The sequence below is a fragment of the Pocillopora damicornis genome, chromosome 11 (assembly GCF_964200805.1).
Source record: "Pocillopora damicornis chromosome 11, jaPocDami1.2, whole genome shotgun sequence".
Taxonomy (NCBI): Eukaryota; Metazoa; Cnidaria; class Anthozoa; order Scleractinia; family Pocilloporidae; genus Pocillopora; species Pocillopora damicornis.
Window position 1 is genome coordinate 15,126,235 of NC_142680.1, and position 14,494 is coordinate 15,140,728.

At 37.4% G+C, this 14,494-nt stretch overlaps 1 pseudogene across 1 annotated transcript; it reads left to right on the forward strand.

The window, feature by feature from the left end:
- Positions 1-3,444: 3,444 nt before the first annotated feature.
- On the forward strand, positions 3,445-12,566 carry LOC149037757 (uncharacterized; annotated as a pseudogene). The gene is made up of 13 exons (XR_016181426.1): positions 3,445-4,624; positions 5,104-5,338; positions 5,534-5,642; positions 6,090-6,193; positions 6,306-6,421; positions 6,514-6,585; positions 6,933-7,213; positions 7,637-7,788; positions 8,349-8,435; positions 8,779-8,986; positions 9,732-9,948; positions 10,524-10,613; positions 10,997-12,566. The product of XR_016181426.1 is annotated as an uncharacterized LOC149037757 (transcript).
- Positions 12,567-14,494: the final 1,928 nt, after the last annotated feature.

The window sequence follows — 14,494 nt, forward strand, 5'->3', positions numbered from 1 at the left end:
ATGATCAAGCTTTACCTTATTATTAAAAATTTTTACATCTTGGATTGCCAAGCTATCAGAGAGGTTTTTTTGGTACTTTGACCTGTTTAGCACCTAAAAAGAAGTGCACATACATAACACACACAATCAGCCAGGTCCAAATGTGCTGTAGCTGACAATTTGGCCACCTACAATGAAATAGCTGCCGACTTCACACATGTCAGACTTCTATTCAGGGTAAGATTTGGCCTCTGCTGCCTATTACGATTGCCAGATTGTACATACATACATGTGGGATTAGGTTACATGAGCAAACCTGCACTATTGAAAGAGATCAATGTATTATAACTCAATGAAACATTGATAAATAAAACAAATAAATAGAATTGACAAAAACTAAACTAACAGCAGACAGCACTCTTCCGGCCTTCTGGGCCTGATCAGTGCAGTGATCTTCAATTAAGTGCTTCATTTGGACATAAAACTGAAACTTGGTATAGTTTACTATTATTATTTTTCTTTTAACATTCCTATTCCAGCTGATGAATACTATTTGAATTACAAGTCTTATTAGCATGTTAAAATCACCTATGGACAAGGCATAGACTTTGTGCCAAAATTGCTTTGCATCAAGTACATCATCTAGTACAGCATTACCATCTTCAGGTATTTCTAATTTACTTGTGAAAATCACACAAATCATACGCTATATACAGCATACAATCAGCAGCAAATTATTAAAAAGGAATGTAGTAATCTTTAATAATAAGATTACTTCGTAGCTAAATAACAAATAGCTCAGTCAAAATGTGCCACTAACCAGGGATTTGGGGGTCTACAACAAAATATCTGTTAGGCGTCAAGTATGGATGATGTTTGGCCTCTAACTCTTATTACTATAGCCAGCTTGCCTACTTCTCAAAAACATTTTGACTAGGCTGAAAAAAATGTTTGAGAGAAAAATGGCCATAAAAAGCCAACTTACTGCAAAATAAGAAACATAAAAGTAACACTTCAAACTAATACAGAATATAAGCCTTGCAGGATTTGGCTCTCAATTAAATTAGTTCAAATAGCTAATCTTCAGGTTAACTACTTACTCAAAATGGGCTGACAGCCTATAATTTGGCCACCTACAACGAAGTACCTTCCGCTGACTTCACACCTATCAGACTGCTTTCCAGGAAGAGGTTTGGCCTCTACTGCCTATAATTACTACAGCCTGCTTGTCTACCACTAAAAAACATTTTGACTGGGCTGTGCAAGTGTTACTAGCATATAAAAAGCACCTTCAGGTAGATTAGAGCAAAGCAGACTTTGTACCAAAACGCTTTGCATTAAGTACATCATTACCCTCTTCAGGTAGTTCTAGTTTAGCAATGATCTTCAGTATCAAGATTATTTGGTACCTAAATAGTAAAATGTTCAAATCACAAGCTGTATTACAATCACAAATCACAAATCACAAGCTGTATTACATCATTGACAAAGCAATCAGGGGTAAATTTTTCATAATAGGATGCAATGATCTTCAGTATCAAGATTATTTGGTACCTAAATAGTAAAATGTTCGAGAGAGGAATTAACCGTAAACATTTTTTCTTTCTCATCAGCATCGACTTCCAAAAATAATGGATAATGACCACCTAAAACAAAGAAGAAATAAATCATATTTGTGATTTCACAGGGCTTCAATACGAAACAAGTATGCATATTTTTATTTCCTACATCTTACAAGTGGCAGGAATAGCTGAAATGGCCTTCACGTGAACACAACAGAATCCTCTGCGTATATAACCATGTAAATGTATTTATTTTTAGTCGAAATTACATCCCAAATGTCATGATATTTGAATGAAACTCAGCTTACCCATCTTTCGTTTAGACTTCGAAACTTGCTGCTTTTTTACCACCGTTTCAATGTTTTCTTATTGTTCAAAAGGTGGTAGAGCCATTGCAGATAGTGATTTTTTTTTTTACTTGAGAACCAGATCACAACACCTGAGCCTTTTCACGCTAACATATTAAACTACTGAGATTTCCTTCGCCGCCGTACGTCGCCATTTTATCTTTCCCTAGATACTAGTTCCCAAGCTTCGAGCCCAAAGGTCTCACACATGCCATGAAATAATGCTATTTATTATATACTCAACCAAATATCGCGTTTCTGATTGGTCAATGATGAATGCATAAATAGGTTATAGAGTGCAATAGAGGTTATAGAGTGCAATACGGAGAAGTTGCCATGGAAACACCGGGGAAGCGCCAAATTTGAACACCAAATTATAAAAAAATGGCCGAGAATATAATAAATAAAAAATCGTATGAACCTGCTCGTGCATTTCGTGATTTATGGTCACTCGTGATGTTTTGAAAGTTCTCAAATTGCACTCGCTTACGGCTCGTGCAATTTTGAGAACTTTCAAAACATCACTCGTGCCCATAAATCACGAAATGCACTCGCGTTCATACGATTTCCTATACTCATTATTTCAGGGCCAATTAAGAAGTAACGATAATCGTTATTTCGGTTTCGAGATCATGTTGGACGAGCTTTGATCACCAAAAGAATTCGGCCCCCCACCATCTACTCGAGGCGTTAACTCCTGTCAGTTATACTTATGGCTTTATTTACTTTTGTTGGATAAAATCAATTCACACGTTTGATATACAAAATATCAATTAGCACTTTTCATGAAATAATAACCCACGGTAGATCTTGCAATGGGAAAGTTTACAACATTTGCGGACTTTGCGAAATGAAGTAAAACAATGAAAAAAAGGAATTAAAAAAATATTCTCTGCCGTGTTTTTCTTGTCAGTATTAAACAAAGTTTAACTCCAGCTGAAACATCGCACTTATTGGAAATCTACCCTCTGAACACTTCACTATGCGCTTTTTAAAGTTTCTTTATTAGAGGGGGTGATATCACTCGTAATTAGCGAGATGTTTTTAAATCGATGCGAACCAAATGCTGAAAGAGTGTAAAAATTAAGCTTGCCGCCATTTTCGGTGATTCAAAAAACAATTTAAGAGAAGTATTTTATATTTTGGAGCGTTGTCCGTGAAGTTTGCGCGCGTGAGTTTTGAAGCAGTATCAAGGATTATACCACAAGACTGATATTTTTCAGTTGCCATTTAGAAGGTGTCAACCTTTCTCTTTTACCGCGGTTAAGCACGCTATCATCACAATTTACGCAAGCATCAGGTTCTATGGCACGTAACAGGCCGTGCACACAGCAGATTGTCCTTGTGTGGTCGGCCTGAGAACCAAATACAAATTATCCCTGAATGTAGCTTGTCTACATCTCGTTTTTCCGCGTCATAAATGATCAGGAGAGGCCCATTTAGTCGAAACGCGAAAAGATACGAAGATTATCGGGTAGTCACGCTTGTCACACAACCATACCTATTACGCAAGTTACTTGTTCCCAGACTCTTAAAAACACATGTTTGTGTGGCGCGCCATTGGGCTCAACAAGCACAAATGTACAAAACGAGAAATTTAGAGTTATAATTACCCAGGAATAGTTAATATCAGAAATGAGGGGCAAATTTGAAATTCAAGTGAACTAAGTACTGCTTTGGCACCGAAACGCGATGGAGGGAAAATCTCCCGCTCCTCAGCCGACTCTCTCGTGGTTAGTTACTCAAGTGTTTGCGCCCTGCCTCGATCATCAGAAGAACTGGTATACAGTCACAAAGGAATCATGTGGAATTATTCCACGATTCTTTTCTCAGAATATCTTTTTCAGCCGTTTTCCGGACGAAATCTTCTCCGTATCAAAGTGGGAATTGTGTGTAATGAGCAGCAATGGCGGGTCGAGGCCGTTCGATGAGTGGGTCCCAGAGAAAGGGGAGACTCTTTAAAGACAACCAGGCTAAGTGTATGTTGTGAGTTCATTTGGACTTTTTGTCGGCCTTTTGCGGCAGCGAGAAATTCCCGAAAGACTCGTTTTATCTGAATTTTTTGCCAGGATAAAGAGCTACGTGAATGGTGTTTGTGTTCACCCTCGAATTGGCGCCAAAAGCAATGTAGAGCAGACCATACAAAATTTGAATGCAAAAATTGAAAGTCTTGAGCTCGAACTGGAAAAATTGAAATTTACAAGCTCTGCACCATCATCACCCGTATCGTTTACGAGCCGCAAGCACTTCCCCAAGTAGTGGAAGCTGTAATGGCACAAGCTTTTCGGCAGGATCTTTCCCTAGCTCAGATACCTCTGGCTCAAGTACAGAATTTAGTATATCCCCAAGTAGTATTGAAGAACTTAATTTTAGTCCCTTGGGGCCTATAAAGAAGAAAAAACTCATCCATGAAAGATCTAGGACCATGTTATCTGTGGTCAGTGCACTCTGTGAAAACATGAATGAGTCAATTTCTTCACTGTTTGGTCATACACTCGCCCATGGCTTTGAAAGTGAGAAAAAGTGAGTTAAAATACCATTTCAGAGATGGTTGGTCATGTAATTAAGGTTAAAGGAACCCAGAATAGAGCATTGCTAACAGAAGAAGTGCAGGAAGAGCTGATTAGTGGCATGAGAGTTCCAGACTGGACACTCCCGTATTTGAAGCTGCTCACAAGAACCCCAGATGCTGCGTGGCAGACCCTCCTTAATGTCACACATTTGGGAAAGAGTAGGGTAAGTGAGATTTTGTTGTCTGATAGATTAGTTTTCAAATAATTTTTCAAAATGTTTTGTTTGGCAATTGCTGAACTTTGTGATATCTGACAAAAGAAGTTGCAGGCTTGGAATAAATAGTTTTTACATATTTAGTAGTCAGGTTCAATTCAGATACTTATAATTCTTTTTTGATTGGCTAAGTGAGAACTGTCTAATAAAAACTGGGAATTTCGTGTGTTCTTGCAATTGGCCAGCTATCAATAACTGCCCTTGCTTTTATGACACTCAGATATGGGTCCTTGCTGAGGTCTCCAGTTTACTGTGGACTACTGACTTCTTTTGAAATATGGCGATATTGCTTTGTTATGGTAAACCTCTTTTCCCCCTAAAATGGAGACATAAATTGAGAAAAATAGCAAAATTAGATTACTACTTAAAACAAACAGAAGAAGGACTAATTCTGCTGTACTTATCATTTTTGTCATTTTTAATTTTAGCAAAACAGTGATACACCTCTTCTTGTTTCTAAAAACCAAATCAAGGCCATCAAAGCACTGGTTTTCAAGGTGACTAAGGAAATCTATAATGTGAGACACCTTAACACAAATTTTGATGCATATGCTGTTGATCTCTCCATGGTCTTTACTTGGGCAATCAGAGCACAACGACTGCATGGTTCTGACCAAGAAGACATGGAGTTCAACATAAAGATTGATGGTTGTCCTCTGGGTAGTGAGCTGAATGTCTCATTCTTACAGTCTACTAGCAGCTGTTACCTCCTTTAATTTATGGGAGTAAATTATCTATAAGATGCAGATACTGGAGAATTATGTGGATCTGCACCACTGCATCCTATTAGATGTCCTGTATAGTATGATTGTATTGGGAGTGTGCCATTGTTTTGTTTTTTGTTTTGTTTTTTTTCAGGAAGGAACCAGGTTGCCGTAGGAATTGTACCTATTGGCTTTAAGGGTAAAAGCTCAGAAAGTGCCCTATCAGTCTTTCCTATTGCAATTGCCAACTGCAAGGAACAGAGGTGAGTCCATGGAGCAAGAGCTTGGCCACTTAATCTTCAATGATATACGATGATTGACTCTTAAATCTCAACCCCCCTACAAAGTTGTCTATAGATGTAATGTCTACTTTTGAATTTACAGCTCCTTTCAGAGTGGCTGAAAATTATGTCTCCTGTATGGTAGGAGGGTGTTTGATATGGCCCGTTTGTACAATGTAATAAACAATATTCATTTTCCTTGACACCTGCAGTGGGACAGAAGACTTCCCAGTGTGAATGCAAGGCTAAATGTGGGGATAACTTGATGTTTGTCTATCCTTAATATTGACAAAAAAAAAGATTTCTACCTGCAATTTAGAATCTTGTATTCCATGCACAGAAGTCTTGTCCTAAGGCCACTAGGAATAGGAATATTGTCTAATCTAGGCTAAGTAGTTAGAGTTTCTATACATGTTTTTTCTGTTCCAGACAGAGTCAGAGATCTCTCATAAATAATATGAATGTACAGAAGGCCACAATAAAGGAAAAAGGGATGAAAGTGGATGGGAAGAAATACAATATCAGATTTACGGGTAAGCCGAGGGTTAAGGTCAAGTAACCGATTCCTTTTTAAGTGTACTAGATACCCTTATTAAAATGGTAATTAGTTTTCAAATTCCTTTTTTAAATTTTTTATATTTTTAGTCACTATTGACTACAAGGTGCTGTTACTCCTGCTTGTTAAAATCAACAATGAAGAGTTTGTACTTGGTGGACGAGGGTTGTTAGTGGAATTCTGTTTTGTCTGTGATGCTATAAGGGTAGGTTGAAAATTCAAAGCTCTCGTAAATAATCTAGTGCTAAACCAACTAAAAGGCAGGAATTATGAATTACTGAATTATGTTTATTACAGGCATGCATCCATCATGGGGCTGATGTAGATGAAACCTGCATTGAGAGTTTGAAGTCAAAGGCTAACATAAGCTAAAGGGTGAAATGAAAAATTAGTTATGACATTGTATATGAAGGAAATCTGTTTCTTTGAGTCATGGTAAAAAAAAGTAAAGAATTTTTACAAACTGCATTTTACTGTACTTTGTGTTCTGAGGTCTATGCTAAGTAAATACATTATTTTTTAAAATATTTTTGATAGTGAGGGTGATTTTCAAATTTTACTGTGTGCATTTTAGTTGCCTGTGTTATACTGAGAGGATATTTTGTGAAGTTTTAGGTGACATGTGGGACATGGAGAAAATATTTTGATGTATATTGCAAAAAATGATAGATACTGTTTGCATAGTGTTCATTGTGTTCTTTGTTTCCATTGTTCTAAGGCCAAAGGGCCTAAGGGATGATTTAGTACTTCTTTTGGAGGGAGACCTGAGCCACATCAACCTGTGTTCACTACATTGTGAGATGTGCAACACAGAACAACTCCTTGGATTCCTTGGTTTATTTGCATATAGAGTTGGTTGCCTTGATCTCCTCAATGCTGCTTTTTCCAGCTATGGTGCTGAAAGTCAACAAGATTTCTTTGCGCATCAAAGTGAAGGAAAAACATGGTCAACAAACTGGAATTGAGAGAGCAAACATCAAAGCAGCATCATTTTCTGGTGAGTTTTGCAATGGGATTGATGTACACATATTTTCGCATCATGCTCCTTTCACAGCTTTATTAGAAGTGAGCTGAGGTACCATTACAGTTCCTTTGTTTATCAGTAATTCTACCCCTACCAGCTCCTTTTTTTTCCTTGAAATATCATACTTTTTTGACCACTATTTTCCTGGCTACTTTTAAAATTTCATCAATCTTTCTTCAAAATTAACTAATTCAACTCCTGTACATTTTTAAGGGTAATTTATAATAATTGTTCAGGTCTTATAGTCCCATAAAGAAAATTTTCCCTATTAAAGAAGATGCATTTGGTATTGAAATAATATCAAGTGCACTGGTTTGGTAAAAAATATATGTTAATTAATGGAACTGATTGAATTATACATATTCTCTCAAAAACTTGCACTTATGATAATTTCAGGAGGAACTGAAAGACAGATCCTAAAGAACATAGACAATATTGTCAAGACTGCATTTCCCCCTGATAAAGTATCAGGGTATTACCAAGACAGTGAATGTAGTGGACAGGAAGAGGTCATGGAATATCTTGTCTTCTTCCAGCAAAGAAAGGAAGTAAGTGCGCAATGTTGGTTTTAAGCTTTATTTTGAGCTTAGTGTTCAGTATGCAACATTATACTTATGTTTAGATAGGGTGTGTGTTGTCTTCCCAAAGCGGCTTCCTTGATGTAATGTTACTATGAAGCTGTTGTCTTCCCATAAAGGCCTTTCTGAAAAATATCATAATATACTGTGCTGTGAAGAGATAGCCATAAATTTGCTCTCACTGTTCAACATGCATAAACGAATGTGTGAAAGTGTTAGATGTAATAGTGAAGTATTGTTTGAACTTTTTTTAAAACAAGGAGAAATGTTGAACACAAGCAAAACTGATGGAGTTTGATCAACATTATTGTGGAAGGTTATTGCTGTTTTGCTTTTTGCTTTTTGATGTGTGCACATTGAGAGTAGAATGCTGATGCCAGCTGAGTAAAGTTTTCCTTTGTGCTAAGGACAAAGAAGAATTACATTTGGACTTGACCATCGAATATGATGCTTATAACTGGCTTGTTGAATATCTTGATTCTATTTTTGGGAAGGCCTATAAATCAAATTTTTATTTGTTAAATTTTCAGTACATTCAAAGTATATACTGGATAGTAAAGAGTTTGAAAGGGATTATGGAAACTGACAAGAAAAGGTTCCCCTAAATCAATGTCAAGGTAATTGTGTACTGTAAATTTGCTTTCTGGGTGTTCTGCCAAATTTGCACCAGTATAAATTTCATGTGATTGTTAGCCCGAAATGACAAAAGTTTGGTGAAGTAGTGGTTAAATTAGTGTTGCTGAAGTGTTGAAAATATGTGTTAGTGAAGTAATTATTTAAATGTAAAAGAGATCAGCCAGAAGTTTTAAATTGGAACTTCAATATACTGTCATGAATCTGATCAAATAGTGGAAAACGACATTCCTTGTCTATTGTTGAGATTTTCTCTCTGAGTGTGTCCCTTGAAGGATTTGTAGGATACCACATTATGTGCAAAACTGACACTATACTGTATTACAGAATTGAGAACCTTTTTGGATGATGAACACTGATATTGGCAAGACAAGCAGCAGGAGGAAGCGAAGAAGTTTGCAGAGCTTAACACTAGGAATATCAATGATGATGCTGAGCACAAGAGAAAAAGACGAAAAAAGGGAAAGTTCAGAAATCATCATCAACTGGTTTTGCATACTATGCAACAGAATTGTCTGTTGAATTTTATGTTAAGGTAATGTAATCAGTCAGTTCTCTTAAAAATATTCATTTTAATAGCATACAAGATACCTAGAGCCCCTGAAAAATGTCAGTTTGGTGAGACATTGCTTAACCATGTGTGAGCTAGAAAGTGTTCAGTAAATATGATGCTGAGAAAATTGACAGTCATGATATAAAAGTAAGAAAACAGGCAATTAGTTACAAATGCCAGTATAAATTTAGTTCAGCTATTATAGGTGTAAATGATTTCAGCTTATTTATTTCTTTGTTTTGTGAGAGTATTATTATAATGTGTGACTGAGTTTGCTGCTTTCTGAATGTGGATTGAAACATGTAAACCTGTACTATTTAAGAACAGGCCATCTGAAGGTACAATGACTAGGTCCTTTGTAGGTATATAATATTGGTTGGGGTACATTCGTAGTGTTAGCTATGAATTCATATCTTCAAAACTGAACCCAATTTAAAGCTGTAAAATGATATTATTACTGAAAATTGTTTTGAATAATTTGTTGGGGTGTTTGGATACAGAGTTTTCTTGGATAGCTTTAGTATTGTTGGGTATTTCATTTCCTAGCTGATTTGCATGGCTATTAGAAAACGTTTTACTGTCAAGGCATTCAGACCATGTGTGGCCAAAGGCAATCGTATAACCAGCCCCTGTTTGTTAATCAAACCATGTAACTACTGAAGTATGATGACAATCCTGATGTTGTAATTTTTTGTTTTTTATTTTCTATTTTATTGCTTATTTCCAGTGCAAACAATAGGGCTTCCTCCTCAAGAAGCTCTTTGGGATTTACTTGGGCACTGGGGATTATGAGCACTTAACCATTGACCACAGTGCCATGCTTCTGCATCAGTTCCATTCTTTGTATCACTACTCTGGTCAAAGCTTTGAGTCAAGCCATAAATTGCACTGTTAGTTATTTTCCAGAGCAACTAATCATGATGCATCTGGTGCAGGACAATCATGTAAGTCAATTAATTACAAAAAAAGTCACAAAAACCACCCATCAGAAATTCATATCTGAGACAATTCACCTAATAGAGAGAGGCTGCTAAAAATCTACTTAAAGGAACCAATTTCATTAACCTTCTAGCCATGCTCATGTAATCAGCCCTCAAAAAATACACCAAAACACTGTACATTTTTCTCATTTCCACTTTTCCAAGTTTAAGGTGATATCATACTAAGAGAACAACAAAACTGCATTGGATTTCACAAATTTAAATTTCTGAGAATTTCAAGTGAGACATTTATAATGTCTGTGAGAGCAAAATCTCTAATTTGGAAGAAAAGCGTCCGCTTTATTAGGGTTTTCTCCACTATTACTGAATTCAAATTTTATTTACCCACCATTGATGCAATAATCATTCAAAGTGGGTTAGTTTTCCTTACCACCTGCATGGCTAATTTTTAAGAAACGGCTGCAAATTATTTTAATTTCATCCCCTTTTCTGATTTCACAATTCACTTTGGTAACAAATGTACTTTTCAAACGCTGACCAAAACTCTTTATATTGTATGTTTTGTATACTCTTTTTAGTGGAGCAGAGATTATTACATTGGTATTCAACCCACTTACTTGGCCAAATATATTCCTTCCGCGAAGCAAAAAAGTGCCTGATTTCATCAGGTAGGCTTCATAGTTTCTTTTGGGCCTGACCACCTCTATTCTACCCTTTTAGTGCTTCATTTAATTCTTCACTGAAACCATTGTTCAGCTTTAACACGAGTTTTAGCAGCTATTTCTTTTAAGCAATACTGTTATAAACTTCTTACTACCAGCCAACGGACAACATGAAAACTTATAATGAATGAAAAAAACTCCGCGTTAGATTCTTCATAAGCATCCCCATGAAATGAAAAATGAACAGCATAGTTAACCTGTCCGCTTGTCAATCTTGTAGGAGGAACATACCACGTTCAGCATGTTTAAATTCTAAATAGACTTTGAGACAGAGGCATTTCTTTTCTTCTTAAAATCGTAATTTTCAATTTTACATATGTGTTGTACAGGAAAGAAGCATTTTCACTACCGAGGGTGTGGTTGGTCTGCAAAGGACAAGATTCCGTGGTGCAGAGAAACAAAGAACTGGGTTTTTGTAATTGATGACTTGTTTAAATACTAAGGTATTTGGTGATGACTTCGTTAAGTAGGACTATGGCAACTCGAAGGGCACTCTAGTGTCAGGAGAGTCCATGTCCCAGATTCATCGCTATGACAACGACTTTTGAGAAGAATTTGATAAAGAGTATGCTAGTCCTGCATTCGATTCTACCTCTGCAAAACAACTAGAATCCCAATTTTCTGAAGCTGAGTAAGCAGACGTGTCTAATGCTAACAGTGCCACCCAGGCACCACACACAGAGGAAGATGTTCCTATGGATTTGTCAGATTCTGGCGGAATGCAGTCACCGCAAACCAAAGTGAATGATGATGTCGAATTTTCTGATTCCAGCCTTGACCAGCTTCCCTGTGCTGCAGATAATTATACCATGGATTTGTGTGATGTTGACGTCATACCATCGACAAAATTTACAAATGCCAATCCAATGGAATTACCCAACTCGGATGCTGACCAAGACCACCCCGAACGCAGCAACAAACAGCCTTCATGTTCCACAGAGACTGATCCAGTTGCTGTGTCACCAGATGATAGAATACAGCTCCAGTGTTCAACAGAGATTGATCTCCTGGGTGACGTGTCTGCTGCTACAGTTGCTCAAACATCAGATTCATCATTCAGATATCTTTAGGGCCAAGCGCTGTTCATAAATTGTCATGGAAATTCTCTGACATGCAGCAGCATAGAATACAACTAATGATTCAAATATTGTCTTGGAGTAAGGCACCATGATTTCCTTCACGTCAACTCGTAAACAACCGGGATACTTGTGTACTTAGAATACCCGTATTTAGAATTGAATGTTTAGAGGAGTACTCTGACAAGAAGTTTTTAAGTTGAACGAGAGTTCTGAAATGCCACAACTTCGCTACCCGTAAACAACAGAGATGCTTGGGTGCATAGAACATCCGTATTTCGGTGTGAATTCGTTTCACCTGGTGTTTACAAGGGTATTTTCACAAGAAAATTACTAGATTGACCCGAGCTTTGAAATACCACATTTCGCTACCTGTAAACAACTGAGATACTTGGGTGCTTGGAACACTCGTATTTCGGTGTGAATCCGTTTCACCTGGTGTTTACAAGGGTGTTCTGATAAGAAGATTTTAAGTTGAACGCGAGTTTTTAAATGCCTGAGGTTCACTACCCGTAAACAACCGAGATGCTCGGGTGCTTAGAATACCCGTATTTCGGTGTGAATTCGTTTCATTAAGGCAATACTGTAGGTTGTTTTATGCAGTAGACTAAGTTGATACTTCGGCCCCGGCTCTAGTAATAGATCTCGAAATAATATGACAAATGAAAAAATTATAGAACGCGTAGCGTGAATTTAAAATTTTCAGGAGTAAACAGAAGTAGTTATACTAATTCTGCAAATTTGTTAAAAGAAGGAAATCATTTCAAGTTGTGTCTTAAACTTGTGACCGCTTTTAGTTATAATAAAATAAATGTAAATGTGACTCCGTTTGCGTTGAGCGACACGTGCCACGTTCTCGAAATTGTTACGTCTGACTCACGCACTACCCTCGTACACGCGCTATGAAATAAACAAGCTATTCTCTCAAAAAAAATGAAATATTGCAATGGAAAATATTCTAACAGCTTAAGGTGATGTTACACCATAAAATTTAGACGACCACTTGCACTCATTATTTTTGTTGTGGCAGCGTGTTGAGAAAACTAGAAGACATAAAGACACTTCCCCGCAATGTCCTTGTTAAGAATTTTCAGCGCTAAGTGACACGATTAAGTCGTTCCGTGTAAAATCAACTTTATGCCGAAGTTGTGGTTGAGCATGTAAAGATAACATAAGGAAATTTTCAGAGGGGATTCCCTGTTTAGTGGTTCACTAGTGAAATACTTTCCCAACGTAATACCGCAGACATTTTGCCGTAGCCACTGCTCTCGTACATGTCCGGCCACCAGATCACTTCAAACTCTCATGACGGCCGACTCTCGCAACTGACGTGTTACTGGCTTCTGCACGATACACGCTTTCTGGTCGTTCTGGCACGTTTAATAGCTGCATGAATGGCGTTCTCGGCCGTTTTGATGTCGTCCAACTCAACTCAACTCTACTACCGCACCAGGCCTGTGCTTTCTGTATTTCCAGTAACGCAGATCGAATTGCTGTCATTTGAAACATCTTGAAAGAAATCCGTCTCGTACTTGTATGGAATATAGGAGCTCTCCAGTGACTGGTGTCTTTGACCGAGTACACTGTTGGCTTGCCCAGATCGGCTAGAAACTGTCTGAAGAACTCAGCTGGAACGAAATTGAACTCCTGTTTATGCCATTTTGCTGTATGTTGAAGAACAAAGTGAAGTCAATGGCAACCTCGAGCTCCTCAAAACACAGCACCACTACGTGCGACGCTCACACAAACATGTAAAACAGATGATATATAGACGTATGATATTCAAAATTACCTCGAGCTCTTGGGTGGTGAGCATTGTTGATTCCTTTCAGCACACTTTCTCTCCATGTTTTATATGCGTGATACGGTCCGGCCCTCTTGCTTATTCTTTGTGGTTTTGGAAGTGGCGCTTCGATACCTTCACTCACAAAGCTTATTCTCTTCGGTAAAGTTCTAATTGAATGCGACTTAACCAAGTGCTGTTTTAGAGCGAAGCCTGTGTTGAAACGTTTTTCGCATTTATGGCACGAAACCTGGTAGATTTTCGAAGTCATATTGTAACAAAGGGCGCTACAGATGCAAGCTCTATTAGCACCTTTTTAAGTTGCTTTTTGATTGGCTATGGAAACTTGCTTTCCAAAGTTTAACCTCGTGTATCAATAGCTAAATATGATTGATCAAGCATATCAGCATGCGAATAACTCCTTCAAACAGCTTTTACGCCTTTCCAAACGTGGCTCAATTTAGTTGAATCATGGATGCGGCTTATCGGCAGAAGTTAAAGGAAATAACGAAACAGAAGAGAAAGCACTGGAAGGCGAGGAAGAAAGCATGAGTAGCTGAAGAGAGGCAAAATAATAATAATAATAAATAAGATCTTTTGACAGGGAGCCCACGTCACAAAGTGTGGTTTTCAGTGAGGCCCTGCATAAATCTAACGTAAGGATAACAGAAAATATAAATATGGTTATCAAGAAAAGGATAATAGGGTATAATCAATAGAAGAGACTACATGTTTTTAACAAGACGTCTAAAAACTGAAAAATCGGAAGTGTTCCTAATGCCGTCTGGGAGAGCGTTCCAGTCATCTACTGCATGACAAACAAACCGATGCTGACCCCACGTACGCTTTGATTGTGGTTTACAAATGTTGTTATTAAAACAAGTGTTATAATCATGCATGTCTTTAAAATGATTAAAATTAAAATTCCAATCAATTAGTCCATTCAAGGACTTAAAAACCAAAAATAG